This window comes from Schistocerca nitens, chromosome 2 (genome assembly GCF_023898315.1).
Source record: "Schistocerca nitens isolate TAMUIC-IGC-003100 chromosome 2, iqSchNite1.1, whole genome shotgun sequence".
Classification (NCBI taxonomy): domain Eukaryota; kingdom Metazoa; phylum Arthropoda; class Insecta; order Orthoptera; family Acrididae; genus Schistocerca; species Schistocerca nitens.
The window spans coordinates 126078005-126095425 of NC_064615.1; the positions used below are offsets into that span (position 1 = coordinate 126078005).

Here is a 17421-nt window from a genome sequence, read left to right on the forward strand (position 1 = left end):
AGGAATTTATGCCGTAAATGACAACAGATTCAAGAAATTAACATGAAAGGAATCAAACAGAGACCTTTCAAGTATTAAAAGAAATCAGCTAAATTTCGATTCCGTGATAAGTCACACAAATCTGAGGGCTGTAAATTCAACTAAATACTTAGGGATTACAATTACAAATAACCTAAATTGGAAAGATCACATAGATAATATCGTGGGTAGAGCAAACCAAAGACTGCGATTCATTGGCAGAACACTTAGAAGGTGCAACAGGTCTACCAAAGAGACTGCTTACACTACGCTTGTCCGCCGTATTCTGGAGTACTGCTGAGCGGTGTGGGATCCGCATCAGGTGGGACTGACGGATGTCATCGAAAAAGTACAAAGAAGGGCAGCTCGTTTTGTACTATCGCGAAATAGGGGAGGTAGTGTCACAGACATGATACGTGAATTGGAGTGGTAATCATTAAAGCAAAGGCATTTTTCGTTGCGACGGGATCTTCTCATGAAATTTCAATCACCAGTTATCTCCTCCGACTGCGAGAACATTCTGTTGGCACCCATATACATAGGGAGAAATTATCATCACAATACAATAAGAGAAATCTGGGCTCGCACGGAAAAGCTCGTTTTTCCCGTGTGCCGTTTTAGAGTGGAACGTTAGAGAGACAGCATGAAGGTGGTTCATTGAACCCTCTGCCAGGCACTTTATTGTGAATGGCAGAGTAATCACGTAGATGTAGATGTGATTACAGCGTCAAATGGGTATGGTCCTACAACATGAGGCAGTTGATGAACTGGGTGTTAGTCAGCGAGCAGGTACGATGCACTGTATTGCCCATTAGAACAAGGCCTGGAGACAACATTTGGATTACTTCATACAGGGAAGAATCATCGGGAAATTAGAAGAAGGACGAACTGTGGCGAGTGTAGCCCAGGAGTGTGCTATTACCGAAAGCAACCACAGTCAACTGTAGCAGCAGATGATTGCTACATTGTGCAACAGGCAAAAAAGGACCCACCTCAAACAGCGGACGCAATTGCAAGGTAATTTAACAGGACTGCAAGACACGAAATCTCATGCTCCACACTGATATGGTGACTGCAAGAGGGCAGTCTCTTTGCCCAATGACCAGTACATTGTGTTCTGACCTTTATCTACAACATAAGATATGTTCTCATTTAATTTTGAATCGCCATCTCATATTACGCTCAGGTATTTGCGAGAGATAACTAAGAACAGTTTTGATTAAACATTATACTAATAATATTTCTGGGTCCAAGTCGTGGGCTGTTGCCCCGAAGTGCCTGACTTGGAGGTATCCAGTTTGAGTCCTCGTGGTAAAATGAATTTTCATCACCTATATTTGATCAGCAAAGAGAGTAAAGTATGTGGCATAAAATCGCGAAAACTTAGGCGCAGTGGTACATTGAGAGAGGTCACGTGATGCTGTTGTTGATGGATCGACTGTCGGATGGACACGTTAATTGGGAATAACCTTTGCTGCCAACAAAGAGGCGTAGTTTAAATGTTAGTACCGACTGTCATTCACTTCCTCCTCTCCCTCAACGAATCGACTACTCAAAGAGGACTTCAGAATCACTTAAAATGAGTAGTTACACATATGAAAGAAATTCCACACTTTGTGAAGAAGTAGGAAAAATCATTGCGATTTGGCGAATGTAGGTTGTATCTCCACTATTTCTCTTCCTCTCCCCCTATCCTCCCACAAAGTATTTCTGCCAATGATACTACCCGACTATACTATACTCCTGTAATCAAAGATTGTTCACACGCTACTTTTAGAACCAGCTGCGAGGCCATACATAATGGAAGTATCTACTGAGGGCACACTAAGTTTTATGATTTTTTTCTGGTAGTACTTTTTCTTGTGTGATCGACATGGAGATGCCAGAAATTTAAATTATCTACCAAGTCTTATTTCTGTATAGGATGTAATTGTAATAAATGCGGATTTTTTATTGGGCACTAGCGAATGGCTCCGCCTCTGTTGTCTTTTCTCTGGCTGCGATGAGCTTTAACGTAACGTATTTGAAGAAATTCTCATATCGATCATTAATACAGCTAGCTATTACACTGGAGCCGGTAGCTAACGTTGGTTACGCAAGGCTGTGTGGTGTTACATCCACATCTGGTTGGAGAGAAAACTCGGGTACAGTATTTAGTATGAAGATTAAGAGATGTGGTTGCGTTAAGTTCATGACTGTCAGATTATAAATCACTGTCCTAGGTTAAAATCTGTACGTCGACACATGGAGTGGGGGCATATGAAGGTAATATTTATCCAGTATAAAGGAGAAATGTAACGTACCAGCATTCATCCTTGTACTTTCTTAGGTTTTCAGCATCGTACAGTAAATAATAACAGTAACCACCACAAGTACTTGTAACTGCTAACCACTCGGCGTAGATACCGTATAAATACTGTGGCGGTACTGGGGAAAGGAAATTTGGCTAGCACTGATTAACTGAGCTGAGTACCAACCACAAATCTTGAAGATTCCTTGAAATAACAAGTTATACCCAGTTTCAGCTCCAGTAACTGTTTTAAAACAATAAAGTAAAAACAAGAAAAATATACTCAAACATCTCGAGGGTGTAAAAGGAGCTTAACAACTGTTAACAATGTGCAGAAACCAGAGCATTAAAAACACAGCTCAACGGTGATAAATTTAGAAATTTTGTGGTAAGATCTTATGGGGCCAAACTGCTGAGGTCATCGGTCCGTAAGCTTACACACTGCTTAATCCAACTTAAACTAACTTACGCTAAGGACAACACACCCACACACACACACATACACACACACACACACACATACATACACACAGACACACACACATCCATGCCCGAGGGAAGACTCAAACCTCCGACGGGGGGAGCAAAGCGGACCGTGACAAGGCGCCCTAGACCGTTCGGCTACACCGCGCGGCTCAACGGTAATAAAATTAATATATAAACGCATCAAAATAATTACAGAATCTGACAGTTCTAATACAGGTATCTTCCCCTTTCTAATGCACTAACTAACTATTTGCTTCCGGGATGAGATCTCAGTCAATAATAATTAAATCATGCCACTTGTAAACATTCAGCTGCTTCCAGTATAATTTTGGTAGAACAACTAATTATCGCCGGCCGCTATGGCCGAGCGGTTCTAGGCGCTTCAGTCCGGAACCGCGTTGCTGCTACGGTTGCAGGTTCGAATCTTGCCTCGGGCATGGTTGTGTGTGATGTTATTTGGTTAGTTAGGTTTAATTAGTTATAAGTCTAGGGGAGTGATGACCTCAAATGTTAAGTCCCATAGTGCTTAGAGCCATTTGAACCATTTTGAATTAATTATCCCGGTTTACATCAAAACTATCCATGATCCAAACATTTATCTGAAACATTTCAATATTAGACGCAAGCCATAATGACAAGTTAACAACACCAATTTAACGTTCACCTGTCTTGTGTCGATAATGCAGTATTTGAGATATCTCTTCCAAAGTCAGTCGTCTTGTATTCAAAATAGTACTCACCGGCCACTAGGAAGATTTTAACAATTTTAAAAGTGTGCTAAACTTAAAGACGAAAGAAAGTTTTGCGTGATGTGTCACTGCCAAGTAAGACACCTCTATGAAACTTGGACCGTGCACAAAAAGAACTGCTGCAGTACAGTACAGGAGGTAACTGAAAAATACGCAACTAGACTAACAGAAGCGACACTTCTTTTCAGTGACAATAATTACACTGAAGTCACCATGATTAATGATGGTCCACTGGCCATTACAAAAGGTGGCACATGGTTCTTGACGGGGTGCGTGATCACCACGGACGGTAACACATGCTCTGCAACGTGTTCCCATGCTGGCCAGTTGCGAAGGCGTTCCATTCCTCTACCAGCGCGGTTCGCATTTACATGGTGGGTATGGACGTTCTGCAATACGTCTCCCCAAAGCATTCCACACGTGCACTGTGGATTTAAGTAGGGACAGCGCGCAGGCCAGTTGATTCGTCAAGCATCCTCTCACTTCAAGAGCTCTTCCATCTATGCAGACCGATGCGTAGTCCGTCATCACAGTCCCATCTGCGCACTCTATGAGCGAACCACAAGTTCGAACGCGACGTGGGTGTACTGTTCGCGATAGGACAGGGAATTGCTTCCGCTGCTGCGATCGTCATCTCACGCAGTCCGCTGCCAAAAGCCCCGCCCCGCTCATAGCAACCTCCGCCAACACCGACTCAAAGGAAGGCCCCGGCGCTTGTTCGTGACGTCAAGTCAGCTGGGCACGGCGAACGCCAGGTCTGTTGCAGGCATACTCATAATGGTGGTGTCTCCCTCCCTGATACAGGAAAATGTGAAACTATTGGCGCTAGTTGACCAACACACATTGTTCTGAGAGATTTCTGCAATCAATTAATTGTGCAATTCATTACACTTCTTAACAAATAGTGTACTCCTGAATTTAAATTTCCACCTGTTTTAAGGATTGACATACAAACACAACTTCATGGTCCAGCAGCAACAGAATTCGTGCTTCTTTACCTTATTTGTAAATCTGAGGAAGTTACGTTTGTACTGGGTTGCTTTTACAAGAAACTGTGAACATATTGGTGCTCTTGGTTGACTCTTGGTTGACTATGGGGTGAGGAGCACTAAATGTTAATGAAATATCTTGCGATTGTACACGTTGGGGGAGGGGGTGGGGGACAGAAGAAGAGGCAAAAGAGAGATACTTGTTTTATCAAATAAATTTTTTTTTATCTTATAAAGTTTCTCCTTTCAGTTGCAAGAGGGGAATATTTATCTTTTCTAATTTGCATGTTTAAAAAAGTTTAAGCTCAGTATTTTCAACGTATGAAGCTATTTTGTTTCCTGTTTAGAATTCCTTTCGTTGAAAACGACTGTAATGTAATGACAGGCAACAGTTGGACATTTACACATGTAAATTAGTTCACATTTCCAGTGACGATGTCAAACGAAAATAAATAAATAAATAAATAAAAGAAACGAGTTCATTGTAGGGGGGTTGGGGTAAGTTTAGAGAACAAAATGGATCAAGTAAATATAGTTACCTGAATGTAAAATTTCCCAAACTTGCAATGCGGCAAAGCGTCTTCTCATATTGATCTACGTTTGTTTCGACAGGATTTAGTAATACAGAACTATGATCTTAATTTGTAGCTTTACGACAGTAAGAAAATCTTTCATCTAAGTAGATACTCTATGGGGGTTTTGGAACACATTGAGGACGTATACGTACCGTCCTTAGCACCGTACCGCTCCGTGACATCATTACTGCTCGCTGCTTGCTCTGGCAGCTCTCCAGTGCAGATGTTCACACACACACACACACACACACACACACACACACACACATTCAGCATGTTCTATGCATTTTTTAAAATTTTCTTTTTACAAATTTATCCAGCTGTTGTGTGCATTGCTGAATCCAAGCCACTTTACCAAAGCTTTTCTTCCTTTCTTACGTATTATTTTCTCCACAATATATGATGATGGATATTTAGTTTTTTTGTAACTCTTCAACATAGAAAGCTCCAGCTATGGGCTGTGATTTGTAATCTTCAAGGAGATACGTTCTCGGATTGGTTTCTTGCACTTTACGTATTTTGAAAATTTCCGTGGACCAATTGGCGGTGTACCCTTTGTCAAAGACTGTTTTCTGTTTACTAATTCTGACGTAATCACCAACTTTGAGTTTTGACTGGCGTGGATCAATCATTTTAATTTTGTTATACACAGTAGATAGAAGACTATTATCTTTTACATCCACTGGTCGCATTTTAATCGTTCTGTGTGTCATGTGATTATACTGTTTGACCAGATCTTGTACAGTGTTAATCCATTTGTAGGAGCCCTGAGCAGTAAATTTTCGGAACATAAGACTCTTGAGAGTTCTGTTAAAGCGTTCAACTACGGAAGCTTTCATATTTGAAAAAGTGGAGTAGTGATTAATTCTGAGTTTTTGCATTAACTTTTTAAAACTAGTATTGTAGAATTCTTTTCCTTGATCAGTTTGTAAATTTACTGGGGCCCACTTACTTTTTATATATATATATATTTTTTAAGTGCGTTTGCAACTGCAATTCCAGTTTTAGTCTTTAGAGCAGCGACCCATGCATATTTTGAATAAACGTCAATTACTGTTATCAAATACTTATACCCAGAATTCCATTTACAATATGCAATCATATCGACTAAGTCTGCTTGATGGAGATCATCAAGTCCTTTCGTGATAACTGACCGCCTGGGGTACGTTCGGCGAGCAGGACGATGAAGCTCATCAGCAATGGCAGCTTGCATCTTCTTTTTTTTTATTCTAACTTGCTACATACTGAAGGCAATATGCTTTTCGAAATGACACAGTTGTGATAGAAATGTTTGCTTATATGGAGCTGGAATGGGGCGGAGACACGAGGAGGAGAAAGAGGAGCAAGGGAAAAAGAAAGATAACACGTATTTTAGGAAGACGTTTTATTTTCAAAATACCATCGCATAATTAATCGTACATTAGTCTTTGCTAAACATCGATCATTTTCTTCATCAGCACTATTGAAAGAATTTTTCAACATTTTCAATGATGGACAGTCCAGAGATTGCATGTTAACTACTCTGCCATGATCTGCGCCCAATAAAGTCGTCGTCCAATCTGCTTTTTTCTAGACCCATTACCACAATGTAGTCACAAGATTTGCACAACTCCCACAGCGTATTTCTCGCAGTAAGTAGTGACACTCCATCCATTCCCCACTGCTGATGAAGGTGATTGCGTGTCACCCACGAGTTTATCCTCTGAGTTTTTTCTGATAAGGTGCTGAATGCTAAAACTTGTGCGATAGTGACAAACTGCTCTGCAATAACTTGATTGCCGTCCACAAGGATAGCAGCAGCTTGTTTAGGCACAAAATTATTTGCATCGTCTTTGAATCGTTGCAGGTCTACGAAAGCTATCTTCATTCTGTCATGATGTGAGAAGGAAAAGAAAAAAAAATTGATGAAGGTATCGTCTAATTTCGTTTAATGTTGCTAGTATCATTGTAAATCTCCATTCATCACCGACTTCTCTTACCTGACAAACAGATAATGTCTCTCTCTCTCTCTCTCTCTCTCTCTCTATATATATATATATATATATATATATATATATATATATATATATGATAATGGCGATGATAAGAGGAGGAGGATAAAAGGAGCAGCCACCTCGGTGAAACGTAGACTGATAGCAGTTCTCTAAAGGAATCTCATTTTATTTGCTATTTTTTTTCAAAGCAGAAGTTATTACGTAAAAGCAAAAAATATGGATGTAGAGGATGCTGTATGACAATATTAGCAATGTTAGCAACAGCAGGAGGTTCGCAGCTGTTCCAGGAGGGGCTTTAAACACCAGCTGTGTAAAAGGAAGACAAGAAGACGAAGCCGGCTGGAAAAAAAAAATTGCTTTTCATTGCGAAAGGTCATAGTGAACATCTGCGCATGTGATAGAGGCTGGCGGGACGTACCGTTTTTTCTTGTTCTCAACCATCTGGCGTAATCAGTTGCATCATTGCCCTTGCTTTCGGGCTGGCGGTCATTGTCCTCGTCCAACAGCTGATGTTATGTGAACGCATAAAGTGAATGCATGATACTGCAGGGTGGGAAAAGAAAAAAAAGCCTCTCTCTGAGGATATGGAGGGACATTATCTGATAACATGACTAGCAAATAACACGGTAATATGATGCAGCACGCTGAGTGAAGAACCATACGAGTCTCTGCCAATAGCCTTTCGCTCTGCAAAGATTTGTCATATTTGTACGGAAGCCTTTGAGGCAGTCGATGTGAAGCATCGTGACCATTGCCATTTTACAGGTGAGTACCGCGGTGCAGCGGATGCTAGCTGCAATGTAAACTACAGACCTCTGTTTACAGTGCCTGTCGTATTCCACAATCTGTCCAATTATGATAGTCATTTCGTAATTACAAATATTTGCGAGCAAATAGTGAATGAGAACGGGAGGAGGAAAACTAAATTAAATCCAGGCCGCGTTTCTATATTACCATCGAATATGGAGAAATACAAATCTTTCACGAAGAGCATTCAAGTAACACATAAAGACCGGCACTGCTACATAAATTTCCGATTTATAGATTCATTTAATTTTTTATCATGCTCGCTAGAAAAGTGTGCATCTTACCTAAAGCCAGAGGAACTCAGGATAATGAGGAAATACTTTCCTGATGATCGTGAATTTTATTTAGTCAATCAGAAGGGTATATTTCCATATGAGTTTGTGAGTGATGAGAGTGTTTTATCAGGAGAACACTTACCTCCGATTCAAGAATTTAAAAGTTTGCTGACTGGTGGAAGAACTGTCTCAGAGTGTGATTATCAAAGGGCGTGCAATGCATGGCATTTGTTCAAGTGCAAGACACTGGGGGAATACTCCGATATTTATTTAAAAATTGATGTGTTATTGTTAAGCGATGTTTCTGAAAATTTTCGAAATCTCTGCATTAAAACCTATGAGTTAGATCCCGCGCATTATGTTACTTCACCTGGATTGACTTGGGATGCATTATTGAAAACTACCAAAGCAGAATTAGAACTCATTACAGACATTGAGCAACTTCAATTCATCGAACGAGTTACTAGAGGCGGCATTGTTCACTGCCCGTGTAGACATGCTGTGGCAAACAACAGGTTCATGTCTAATTATGATGAAAATACTGATGAATCCTACTTTATTTACCTTGATGTTAATAGTCTTTACAGTTGGGGAATGATGCAGTACCTCCCAGTTTCACATTTTTCTTGGCTCAAACCTGAAATTGTTAAAACTTTTAATGTAAACAACATACCGGATGACTCTGATATAGGCTACATTCTGGAAGTAGATCTTGAATATCCTGAAAACATCCACGATATGCATTCTGATCTACCACTATGTCCTGAGAAAATGATACCACCATCTAGCTGTGTGGTAGGCAAGGATAGTGCTCCCAAAAAATTAATTTCTACTTTGTATGATAAGAAAAATTATGTAATTCATTATAGAAATCTCAAACAGTGTTTGCAACATAATTTGAAATTGAGAAAGATTCACAGAGTACTGTCATTCAGACAACTTCCATGGATGAAACCATACATCGATATTAACGCACAGAAACGTATGGCAGCAAATAACGATTTTGAAAAGAATTTTTTTTAAGCTAATGAATAACAGCGTCTTTGGTAAGACAATGCAAAATGTACGAAAGATGGGGGACATAAAACTAGTAACTTCATGGGATGGTAAATATGGAGCATCTGCAATGATTGCAAAACCAAATTTCAAAAGGAGCGTTATATTTCAGGAAAATTTAGTTGGTATTGAATTAGACAAACTCAATGTAGTGTTTGACAAGCCTATATCTGTAGGTATGGCGATTTTAGACATTTCAAAGACGCGTCTTGTTGACTTTCATTATGGGTATATACTGAACAAGTTCCCTGTAAAAGATGTAAAACTATGTTACACTGATACCGATAGTTTAATTTACCATATTAAAACTCAAAATATTTATGAGGATATCAAAAGTGATGTGCAAAAATGGTTTGATACTTCAGGTTTTCCCGTTAATAACAGATATAACATTCCACTTGTGAATAAAAAGGAGGTTGGACTATTGAAAGATGAATTAAACGGTGAACTTATTACTGAGTTCATAGGACTGAGAGCTAAAATGTATGCACTAGAGACCGAATCACTACGTGTAATGCAGAGAGCGAAAGGTATAAAACAGTCTTCAATTAAAGCATTGAGCATCGATGATTATCGAGAATGTATGTTGAATTTAGATGCTAAAACTTCTGTACAGTATATTATTCAATCAAAGTGTCATGTGGTATCCACTGTTAAACAACAAAAGCTTGGTTTGTCTGCACATGATGATAAACGTTTTAAACTGTCAGATAAGTTGAATACTTTAGCGTGGGGTCACTACCAACTGAAAAACAAAAACAAGAAAACTTGACAACGTCTGACTAATTTTATTGTGTGAAATACTGTACATATGAGTTTGTAACTGATTTTGTGTGAAGTTGCGTACATTTGAGTTTGCAACATAATTTGATATTGAGAAAGATTCACAGAGTACTGTCATTCAGACAACTTCCATGTGAATTTGTAACTGATTTGTATAATATATCTGTAACTAATTGTGTACATGTGAGTTTGTAACTGATTTGTATACAGAAAATAACAAAACATTATACATTAATTGTAACTTTTTCTTTATTTACTGAGTGAAATTAAAAAACACATACATTAATTGTTATTTTATTTCATCTGAAATTTCCTTTCTGCACTCTTTACAATTCATTTTAATAGGAGGTGGTCCATCAATTTGACAACGTGCATTCACATTATAATGCTTGTAACTATGTTGGTACTTAAAAATGAGAGCATCATTTTGAAACACTTGTGGTAAACTGTGAAATATATGAGAAAGATCACATAAAGAGGGTAACAACTGTTTAGGAAATAAGTAATAATCAGTTGCATTTAGATTTTGACGCTGTTGCACAGTAAGTTTCCTATAAATTCGAGAGAGCAGTTTACAAACATTTTTTGATTTAACCCACTCGAACAAGAAGTAAGCATCATCATCATCAGCATCAGCAGCAGCAGCAGCAGCACCTCTCTCTTTCTTATTAGCACAGTCCAATCCAAATCTTCCAATCGTAGAATTTCAATATCTTTATGAATAATAATAATTTGTTCTAGAATATTTAGGACGAGTGGACACAGCAGATTTTTTGAATACACTAATGTTTTACAGTCACTGTTCTCTTTTAGCAATGAATCGAGTGAACAATTCAGTGCACTGAAAGAGGCCTCCATGTTACGAACTTGTAGTACACATTCACAACCGTCACTTAAATTAGTCACTAACACTATCACTGGATGATTCTCGGACTTAGCGGTAATTATTATAACTTTGTTCATATTTCCTTCTCAAGCTACTGGGGAGCAACAGGACGATAATGATGAAATGCTCGCACATTTTTCCTCTTTTATATCTCTGAGTATGCCTTGTGTGACCTGATTGGCTGGACGGGGGGGGGGGGAGAATTGGAGAGAGAATTTTTTTTTTTTGGGACAAATCCTCCTTACACGACGTCTAAAAAGCAGCTACGGTCAACAGCTGCTTGCATCCATGTAACTTTGCGAGCCTCTCTGTATATGATAAAATTCCGCCCCAGTCATCCAATACGTGAATTGATGTACAGGGGTCATCAGGAAAGAGAACCCTTTTCTTTTTATTTTCTTTCCAGCTTCCATGTATTTTCCCTTCTATATCCGAGTACGCTTTGTGACTTGATTGGTTGATGGAGTCATTTCAATCACTGAATCATGAATGACCAGGCAGTAAGCTATTGTATTTTTAGCAAATGCTTCTTTTGTTTCTATTTCAATCTTCATGTCAACGACCGAAGAATTCAGTGTTTCGTCTTGATGAGAACAATCAATGAAAAATATAGGACAGTTCTGAAATTCAGTACGGTTCATGAGCGGGTTCCCTCTTCTTACACTGCTATCTCCATAATACAGTGATTGAAAATTGGCATACATTTCAAACGCCTGTGCAGTATTCTTCGTGTCAAAATCAACAGCAAAATTCTCCTCTGGGAATTTAGAAGAATTTAAATACACCTTCAAGTTTGATATGTTTATTTTGTCGAATACACTAGAGTCAGCAGTAATCAAATTTCTGTTTGACTGAAAAGCCAATATTACATACCTTGCTGTTTCAAGAGCTGTATTAAATTTAATTTGCCATGTCCATGAGTTAATTTCTGGCGCAATGCTTTCAACCAAATCCCAGTGACGAAAAGGTAGAGTCAAACTGATATCATTTTTTAAGATATTCCACAGTGATATTTGTTGCTTTTCAGACACTTGAACATGCGGCATTTCCCAGTGAACTTTTTCCAACACAATTTTTGATTTAGTATCTGCTTTATCTGAGACAATACAGTTAATATCTTACCTGCTACGAATCAGTACCAGTTCATGGCGAGCATTTAAAATAATCTTTTTGTAATCCTCTGCAAAGCCTAAGATCATTTTAAGTGGAATGCAAAAATTAAAACGACCATCATCATCATCGACTAACTCTTACAATTCGCTTCTTGACCCCCATCCGGCATTTTGCGTCACCTGGTGTAAAAGAAGCATATCCTTTCATTAATGTTGCAATTCCTGGATTACGTACATGATCGATAATTTGGTTATTGAGACGGTACTGAATATCCGAAAACGGATGAAGTGCACAGTTTTTTGTTAACTCAATATCAGTAGCTTTTCCCTTTCCCTCTGCATTGACAAGTCGTCCTTCTATATACAGCATACTCTCGGAAGGAAGCAGGTAAGTGTTTTCATTTTGTATAACAATTGATATGGAATAGTTCTGAGCAAAAGCCGGTTGACCAAAAGGTTTATACTTATGATACTGAAGACGACTAACCGAGTCGTCGACGAGAATTTTTTCTCTTACATTCAACATTTTTTTTCCTTACCTTCCTCCTTTTCCTCCTCCTCCTCCTCCTCCTCTTGTTTGATCACTGAAAGTCGGACGACTCGAATGAGAGTTTGCAGATGAAGGTATCAGTATTTATAGCACTCTATATCCCAGTGAAGATAGAATTTCTCTGTTGTGTGGAGTTAAAACATTTTTGACTTTTCTCTTCTTTGCTTTTCTTTTCTTCTTGTTAATATTGCTCACATTGTCAAGGTATCTTGTGTCCTTGCTTATGCAGGCATTCTGTTTGTATACGATACCCATTTCTTTTTTCTTTTTTACCGTATTTTCCTCAAATGTAATCGCACAGTTATCTCTTCCCCGTCAAAATCAACAAGATTTCCGTCTTGATCTCTAATTGACACACTTAATTCTGAAACGTATCTTGCAACTACTGGCATATAAATGGGTGAATTCGGTGTTTCCACAATCTTATATCCTGGTGGTACAACAGGCCAGAACTGATGCAATGTATGTGTAGGTTCCCCATTGTGAAATGAACCTCCTGAGATGTTACAGTCAACACACAAGACATTAACACTTTGAATGTTAACTGAATATTCGGCAGTCTTCAAGACTTTTTTATCCACTACAGTTTTTGCAGACCCTAAAACTGAACCTATGTTGTCTGGGAGATTAAAATCTATAGTAAGATTACTCCTAATCTGACATCGATTCAGTGTTTTATTGAAGGTAATATTTAATTGCAAGTCATGCTTTTTCTTATTTATCGAGTTATCACTGCTAAACTTCAAGTTGTGTGCTTCAATTTCTTTCAATAATGCTGAAAAAATGTCGTGCAGTTCATATGTTCCATGTTTCAGACTAACTTTATCCAAAATTTCTACATCATTCAAATAGTTGTAGAAGTAGAGATTATTATTTAACGATGTAATATTGGGAATGGAATTATATGTAAAAAGGTTTAGCAGAGCAATTTCGTAAATATGTGAGGATAAATTCAATGCAGGATTGAAGACAGCAGTTAGAAGTGATTCTTTACCCGTCAGACTTAACGTTATGCTGTGTTCAATGTCCATAGTTAGACTACAACTATACCCTGCAAGACTGTCTGTTTTATATTGAATTCAGAAACCTTGAACATAAATGACCACATCTCTGGCTGTTAAGTGACTGAAATGTATTGTAGTTATATTTTATCGTACAGTTTTTCAGATACCTTACTATTTCTGGAGGAGGTGGTAAATTTCCAAAGCTGTCGAAATAGTAGACAATTTTGCCTTCCTTTCTGTAAGCTACCCAGTGTGAACCTGGTTCCTCTTCAGTATTGAGATTAATAATTGCACTCTCACAAGTGTTAGGTCTTGAAGGTAAAGTATTTCTCATAAAGACACCTCGAAAGTGTGCTATCTGCAGCTTTTTAGCATAGTGTTCTAAGTCAATGTTGGTAAGTGGTCTTGTAGGAAGACTGTTTATGGAGAACTTTTTTTTTATTCCTTGTTCCATTTATACCTGCCAGATACAGACCGAATCCATTTTTCCTGTATGGACCCAAGTACAGCCCTTTTCCATCACGCAAAGCAATTGCTTGAAGTACACGATGATGCCTCTGCATTTCAGCTAACTCCTTTCGAGCACTTTTCGCATCATTAACAGCCTTAGCAATTCCAGCAGCACCTCCGGCTAATCCTCCAAGTGCTGATAAAGCAGCAAATATTGGAATTAGAGGTATTATTTCACCTGTTTCGGGCACAGGTGTTACACGTTCTCTGTCTAATAATTTCCCCCCAGCTTTCGTCGGAGCAACCTGTGATGCGATTTTACGAGCCACTTTCACAACTGTCATCAGATTAGCACTAGGCTTCAAGTACTTAAGTCCACTTCGAACTTTTTTAATTACTTTGTTCAGTATATTACCACATTTCTTTCGTCCAGAACTTTTCTTCTTCTTATTCAAACCCATACCCATTTTAACTTTAGCTTTCATTGCTCCAGTTACTGCCAGGGCAGCTAACTTTTCCTTCAAATTAGCGTCTTTTGCTTTTACTCTACTCCACGCTTTTCTAGCCAGAATTCTGTCTGCTTGATGTCTGTCAGGCAAACTGTCTGGATGAGTTGCGTAAGCTATGTCATGTTCTTTACACGTCTCATCTAGTGGATTGATACCGACATCGCCTCTTTTGAGTCTTTCCTCTAACTTTGTGCCAGGACCAAAGTAGGAGTAGCCAGGTATGTGAAGTTCAACAGGTAGTTTATTAATCATGCGGTTAAGCAGGGAACCACCACGTTTTTTTGTCCTTCTCTTATTCTTCCCCTTCCTCAACTTACAGTATTTTGCTCGTTGTTGTTGCTGTCGCGATGCTTCTTCATAGCTTGAGTGTTAACTAACGACTGGTCTTTGACACCCAGAATGCTCTATTATAACAGTATTTGTAAGATAGAAATTGTTTTCTCCAAAATGGTGGCGCTTGTTACAAATCTGTCAGATTGGCCGAGTGGTTAAGGCGCTAGATTTAAGATATTGTGGGAGCGTGGGTTCGAATCCCACATCTGACAAATTTTTTTTTATAATCATGATCATTGCCCTAGTGCTAACTTTGCCACCTAGAGTGCTCTATTATAATAGTAATTGTAAGATACGTAGAGTGCTTAGTGTACTTAAAGATGCAATTCAGGAAACATGCACTTCAACTTCCTATTAGACCTATTGCTGAACACAGAAATGAACTGCAAAGGCAAGATCGTAGGCATGGTGATCTATTTCCTGATACGATTAGGTTTATTATTGCAGGTCCTTCCAATTGTGGAAAAACAAATGTGATTGTTAATCTTCCAATTCATGAAAATGGTCTCAAATTTAAGAATGTCTACATATTTTCCAAATCGCTGCGACAATACAAATATAAATATTTGGAACAAACTTTTAAAAACCTGCATGATATTGGCTACTTTACATTTTCCAGTAAAGAAGATGTAATACCACCAGATCAAGCCCGACCACTTTCAGTTTTTATTTTCGACGACATTGCCTGCGACAACCAAGATCACATGAAAGCTTACTTTTCGATGGGTCGGCATTACGGTGTAGACAGTTTCTATTTGTGTCAGACATATAGCAAAATGCCTAAACAGTTAATCAGAGACAATGCTAACGTTATTGTTCTCTTTAAACAAGATGAGCGTAATTTAAAACAAGTCTTCAGTGATCATGTTAATCCTGACATGACATTCAATGAATTTCTCGAAATGTGTAAACGAGCATGGAATGGGAATGCCTACGATTTTCTCGTTATTAGCAAAGATGATGAATTAAATAATGGTCGTTATCGTATAAACTTTGATAATTATATCTGTATTTAAAGCAACAGCTTGACCATTACAGATTATTACCATCATGGCTTCTGCACGGGTAACATCTTCGAATAACAGCAGTAGCAATACTCTATTGCTCGTACTAGATCCTCAATACTGATGTGTTGGCAGAAGAGCCAACACCGTGTTGCTAGAGGAGGCCGAAATGCACGCGTTTAAGCTCACGCAGACTGGCGTGAGGTCTGGAACAGTTAAAGTAGTTGAGTCTAATAAATAAAGTACGAAGCTCTTGGAATACTTAACTTTAATCCACAATTGGAGAACATCGCTCTTGTTGATACATTAATTACAATCTCAATATACACTGGTAATGGCGCCTTGCTAGGTCGTAGCAAATGACGTAGCTGAAGGCTATGCTAACTATCGTCTCGGCAAATGAGAGCGTATTTGTCATTGATCCATCTCTAGCAAAGTCTGCTGTACAACTGGGGCGAGTGCTAGGACGTCTCTCTAGACCTACCGTGTGGCGGCGCTCGGTCTGCAATCACTGACAGTGGCGACACGCAGGTCCGACGTATACTAGCGGACCGCGGCCGATTTAAAGGCTACCACCTAGCAAGTGTGGTGTCTGGCGGTGACACCACATTCCTCCCCCGCAAATCGGCGAACGGTTGTGTTATAAGGCTTCCGCCCGCCGTGGGGAGGACCCCATGTTGACGTATGCGACGAGGTGGGGAGCCTAACAACAGGCGAAGCTGTGCCACCCGCACCCTGCCATTCGGTCCGAGGGGAGCTAGGAAACGCCTGAAAACCTAGTCCAGGGTGCACGCCAACATGCGGTGTATGCGCCCTTAGAGAGACTGGAGGGGCCGAAGGGTCGACCTCCATCGGGTCAGGGCACCCGACGGGCGAAGACGACATCTGGTCCGGAGCGGGCAAGAGTTCCATGTCGGAGGACAGCTGGTCACGGGAAGCGATCGGCGGCGCGTGACCCAGGGAGGCACCCGGCGGTTGCAGCGACGCGTCCACTTCGGGCGTCGCCGGCGGGAGAACAGGCGGCGGCGGCGGCGGCGGCAGCGCGTCGCCATGGGGCAAAATGGAAGGCAGCGTCGGTAACACCTGGGGATGAGGCGAGCCAGTAGATGGGTCCCCAGGGCGCTGACCGGACGGCACCGTCGCTGAAAGCAGACGGGGAGCGGCAGAACCCAGGCGACGACAGAGGCGCAGCTGATTGAGATGCCGACGCACCTCACCAGAGGCCCCCAAAACCAGATACATAGCGCGGCCGAGGCAGCGAAGAATGCGCCCTGCGAGCCAACGCCGTGAACCTCGATAGTTACGATAGTATACAACGTCGCCTGGAACAAAAGCAGGTGTCTGCCGCTGCACAGGAACCTGATGCGGCGGATGGAGCAAAGACATCAAGGTTCGATGAGGACGACCGTGGAGCAACTCAGCCGGCGAGCGACCATCTCGGGGCTGAGAGCGATATGAGGACAAAAAGAGCAATAACGCGTCCTCCCGAGAATGCGACTTTTTCAACTTCAACATCTGTGACTTGAAAGTCCGGACCAATCTTTCAGCGGC

The 17421-nt window shown here is 40.1% G+C and overlaps 1 non-coding gene across 1 annotated transcript; it reads left to right on the top strand.

Moving 5' to 3' along the window:
- Positions 1 to 15003: 15003 nt before the first annotated feature.
- Positions 15004 to 15078, top strand: Trnal-uaa (transfer RNA leucine (anticodon UAA)). Its single transcript has one exon. It is a non-coding gene; the product is annotated as a tRNA-Leu (tRNA).
- Positions 15079 to 17421: the final 2343 nt, after the last annotated feature.